Source organism: Nannospalax galili, unplaced genomic scaffold (assembly GCF_000622305.1).
Source record: "Nannospalax galili isolate Female #2095 unplaced genomic scaffold, S.galili_v1.0 scaffold117, whole genome shotgun sequence".
Lineage (NCBI taxonomy): Eukaryota > Metazoa > Chordata > Mammalia > Rodentia > Spalacidae > Nannospalax > Nannospalax galili.
The window spans coordinates 3,605,049-3,610,565 of NW_008341422.1; positions in this window are offsets into that span (position 1 = coordinate 3,605,049).

Consider the following 5,517-nt stretch of genomic DNA (forward strand, 5'->3'; position numbering starts at 1 on the left):
GAGAAGTTGCTCAGGAATTAAGGTCAGCTTTCAACAAGTGGGACCTCATTAAACTAAAAAGCTTGTGTACAACAAAAGAAACAATCAAAAAAGTGAAGAGAAAACCCAGAGAATGGAAAAAAATTTTCACCAGTGACACATCTGACAGAAGTTTAACATCCAGAATACATAAAGAACTCAAAAAAAAAAAAAAAAAAGAATCGAGAAACCAAATGACCCAATGAAAATATAGGCTAAAGATCTAAACAGAGAGTTCTCAACAGAAGAAATAAAGATGACTAAGAAACATCTCAAAAAGTGTTCAACATTTTTAGTAATTAGGGAAATGCAAATTAAATCCACCTTAAGGTATCACCTTACCACAATCAAACTGGCTAGGATCAAGAGAACAAATGATACCAAATGCTGGTGAGGATGTGGAGAAAAGGGAACGCTCATTCACTGCTGGTGGGATTGCAAATTCATGCGGCCTCTGTGGAAAACAGTGTGGAGAACTCTTAATAAACTAAAAATGAACCTACCATATGACCCAGTTATACCACTCCTTGGCATATACCCAAAGGACTCATCCTATTGCAGAGACACTTGTATAGCCATGTTTGTTGCTGCTCTTTTCACAATAGGTAAGAGATGGAATCAACCTATGTGCCCCTCAACTGATGAGTGTTTAACAAAAATGTGGTATATTTACACAAGTTTTATTCAGCAGTAAAGAAAGATGAAATAATGAAATTTGCAGGTAAGTGGATGGATCTACAAACTGTTATACTAAGTGAAGTAACACAGACTCAGAAAAACAAACGACGTATGTTCTCCCTCATATGCCTAGCACCAAATCCTTTTAAACTCTATGTCCTTTTAATAAGATGATGCTATACAGCAGTGCCTTCTACATGAAATAATGACCATCATCACAACTTCAGCTGAGCCTGATCGCTAAACATCATCACAATTGGGCTTGTTGAAGGTTGTGCTCATTCATTAAAGGAGGGCCAAGCAGGGTCATTGGACCCTCACCGCATTATCCAACCACTCTTCCCAGCCAACTGTATGTATTTGGCCCTAATCACACATGGCCTCCTGGATTTGGGGAGGGCTAAGTTTATGATCTGGGGAAGGCTAGGAAGAGAAGGCATGACCCATGCTGGGTAATGGCTTTCCAGTATGCATATCCTCAGGTCATACATACACCTCAGCAACCCCTCAGTTATCTCTAAGTAAGCTCAATAAATTCATTGGTTCTCTCATAAAACTTTAATCAAACATTGGCTTGACACTAGAACCTTAAAAGGGAATAAGCATTGCTTAGTATTCCCAGGAAAAGAAGTCTCACAATATTTTTTAAAAAAAAAGAAAAGAAAATGAGAATGTAAAAGATGTCAAAAGGATATGGGACTGGAGATATTTTCCAAAACAGACAGGAAAAATGAGAAAGCCTAAGCAAGTGATGAAGGTCTGTGTAGGTTTGTTATGATATATAAAGGAGGAGACAAAAATAACATATACATAATCTTAAAATTTCTATGGTCATAATTTAGCCAACTAGTTTAAGGAACAAAATATCTAGTCAAGGTTTATCTGAGAATATTTGGTTTTTTACCCAAGCCTTATCTACATAGCTCATGATAATTAAAAGTACCAGACTGGTGGAACTAACTTCATTGGATGTTTAACAGCCATACTTTGAGGCCTGTACTAATGTGGTCAGAGGGACTTAAAGGACAGTTTTTGCCCCTTGCCCTCCAAGGTCAACTAAGTTCCAGGAGACTATGGAACATCTCTAAAAATGTCCTGTAACTGTGGTGAGTCACCTGTCCTCTTGTTCAAGGAGGCCATGGAGACCCCACGAAATGGACTTGAACCAGTGTCCAGTCTACAGAGAGGAGGGTGAACACAGAGGAATCATTTCCTCCATGCTGCCAAGCAAAGTCAACCATGGTTGAGCAGGATCTTTGACTTATGTTCACGTAAATGGAACTGGTAAAAGAAAGGAGCCAGGAGCTCCTCCCAAGCCCATGTGACCCCTGTGGAACAGATCCTCAAATAACTTTAAGTGTAAAAATAAGTTGATTTATTTGGGCCTACTGTATGGTCTTAAACATCCAAAAGGAAAGTATAACCAAAGAGTTAAATCATCAGTATATTTCTTTTTTAAAAAATATTTTATTTATTATTTTTATTTTATGTGTATGAGTGTTATGCCTGTGTATAAGTAAGTGTACTGTGTCGTGCAATGCCCACAGAGGACAGAAGAGGCTGTCGGATCCCCTGGAATTGGAGTTATGGGAAGTTGTTAGCTGCCATGTGGGTGCTGGGATTCAAACCTAGGTCTTCTGCAAGAACAGTCAGTGTTCTTAACTGCTGAGCCATCTCTCCAGCCCCATCAGTATATTTCTTTAAGAGTTCAAGGGTTTACACTTCCCAGACATTGGGCTTAAGTCAGACAATTATTTCTCATTGATGATTTTGTTCCTATCCAGAATGTGCTGCCCAGATGTAAGACTTCAAATCTTGGTCTCCAATACTGTAGTGCCCACCTGTAGCTAAGGGAGACAACCAGCTATTGTTCTAAAATGATGGATAAATTTGTTTTCTCCCCCTATCTAGAAGCCTTTGAGAGGGAACTGACACTGATTCTAACCACTCCAACAGCTATCAAAATACCTCAAAGCAAATCCTGAATCCATCACTCTAGAGTCCAGCCTTGGAAGACGAAAGGAAAATGAGGAGGAACCCAATAGAGGGATGCTTTTGGAAGCCCCTGTCAAGAAATTCCAATGGACTCTCATATGAACATTTGAAAATTGCCCTGTTCCCTGCCTAGAACTTGTAATGCTAGTTTCTCTTGCCTTTATTTCTCCTTCACATCTCCTATTCACCAGTCAAGGACTTTCTTTTCCCCATAGAGACAAGAGTTATGCAGTTTGGAAGTCTTTTAGATAGGCCCACTGAAGGGGTACTCCAATTGCCTCACCCTGCATCCCTGTTCAGCATGGAAGAAGAAAGAGCAGTCTGTGCCCTGATTACCTATTGGCTATTTGGGTAACATCTTCAGAGGATGTTGTGACAAGAATAGGAGGTAGGAATTGCCTAGGCACTTAGGATAAAAAGACCCCAAAGAAAAGTAGCCCATTTCTTAGCCAAAACTCACAATGTCCTTGGGCCTCTTAGCAACATATTCTGTTCCAAAGGCCAAAAATGTTGAAAATATTTGGAAGCTTATATCTAATCCTTAAAAGATTTTAGGGTTACCTCTTCAGAAGGGGAAATGTTACAGTAGCCAAGGCTCCATAAAAAAAATAAATAAAAGAACAAGAAAGATTCCATGAAGTTATCAGAAAAAAAAGTGATGGGGAGATAAGGGAGGAGGTGGCGGGGAGGGAGTGGGCATGGATTTGCATGCATGAAATTCTCAATAAATTATTTATTTAAAAAAAAAGAAAATACCCCCAAATGGTAACAGTAGTGACCTCATTGGTTAGCAGGCAGTAAGCATTTCCTCTGTTTCTTTCTTTGCTTTCAATATCATAAAATATTAATTTAACAGCTGAGTAAAATGTTTGATTCCAGGTCCACCTTCAAATATCAATTCCTCAGGAAGACTATTGTAAACCTGACCGTTGCTATTCTTCCCAAGATCCCAGACCAAATGCTCATTTTTCAAAGCCATTTGTATCTGCGCACAGGTCTCATGCTCTAGCGCCAAGCTCAGCATCCCTTAATCTCTTCTTGGGAGTCCCCAAAGAACATAAACCCACCAGAAGTGGGATGCACCTCATTTCAGTACCTTGAACGTAGTTGATGACAGTTAATGAATTGAACTGGGTATGGAGTACATTGGAAACTATAGGACATTGTCCTGGTTTCATTTCTGTTCTGATAAAATACTCTGACACAAACCAAGTTAGGAAAGAAAGTGTTTATTTGCTCACAATTCCAGGTCACAGTCCATTATTGTGGGGAAGGCAGGGCAGAAGCTTAAAGCATCACATCCAGTCAGGAGGAGAGAGTAATACACGGACCCTTGTTGGTTTGCTCGCTCTCAGCTAGCTTTCACCTCTCTTGGACCCTTGTCTAGGGAATGGTGCTGCCCACAATGGGCTGGGTCTTCTTACATCAGTTAACAATCAAGACAATCCCCCACAGACATGCCCATAGACTAACCTGATCTGGACAATTCTTCATTAAGACTCTCTATCCTGGACTGGAGAGATGGATCTACAGTTACAAGCATGCTCTGCTCTTGCAGAGAACCCAGGTTAGGTTCTCCACACCCACTTGGAGCAGTTCACAACTACGTGTAACTCCAGCTCCAAGAGTGTCTGGTACCCTCTTCTAACCTCTGTGGGTACCTGCACTTATGTGCGCATACCCCCACCCACATGTACACATAATTAAAAACAAAAATAACTCTATTAAGCAAAAAAAGATTCTCTTCCCAGGTGATTCTAGGCTATGTCAAGTTGACAGTTAAAATTAACCAACATAGACATGGATAAGTTTTCAGCCAATAAGAATGATTGACAGTTTCATAAGGAGGAAGCACAGACCATTTTCAGTGACTATTCATTTTAAATGATAACAATATGAGCAGTAGTATCTGCTGTGTCATTTTTCCCTTCCAGGAGCTCTGAGAGGACAATGATTCCTATCAACTGTAGCTGGACCATTCAGGAAGTTGTGCCATGAATCTAGGCACTGGGTTGCTGAAGAAATGGTCATTGCTTTATTTTCCTCTGTGAAGTGTTCAAAGTCCCAGAGCTTAGCTGATCTTTGTGGCTTCATCTCTTATTTTCCCAACAGACCACAATCACCAGTGCGGAAAGCAACTGTCTTCCTTGTTCCTAAGGACTGCTCCAGTCCTGCAGTTGACATGGGTGGGTGACCTCTGAGTCCTCTGTGCTTTCAAATCCAGTAATTCAGTCACTTCTTCGGTGACCTTGAACACCATTATGGTCCAGAAAAGACAATTAGACATTTTGAAAACTGAAGATTATTATCACATACTTAGCATCATCAACCCACAAATTTTCCAGTAACAATTGCCAGATTCCTCATAGCCATTATCCTGATAATGAGAGCATCCATTTACACAATGCAGACTATGAAGTCTACCAGGTAGCCTCCATGGACTAGCCCTGTTTAACTATTGCAAATCTCCACATACTGTTGAGTTACCATGTCCATTATCTCTGTATTTCATTCCAGCTCAGGGAGATCAAGTAACACTCAGGTTGTGACCTAATACACGCAGAGCTGTGTCTGTCTAGCTACATATTTCTGCCATGTTTATTTCACTCTACATGTATGAAATAATATAAATTCACAATAGTCATTGAAGGATAAGTACAGGTTGAAGCAAAGGGCCATAACCTTCATGTCATTGCTGAGTTTCCATCTTTAGGTGAGATGTATATTAATTGCTCTTCTCATTGCTGCAACAAAAGCATTGGACGAAGGGAGGGAGGGAGGGAGGAAGGAAGGAAGGAAGGAAGGAAGGAAGGAAGAAGGAAGGAA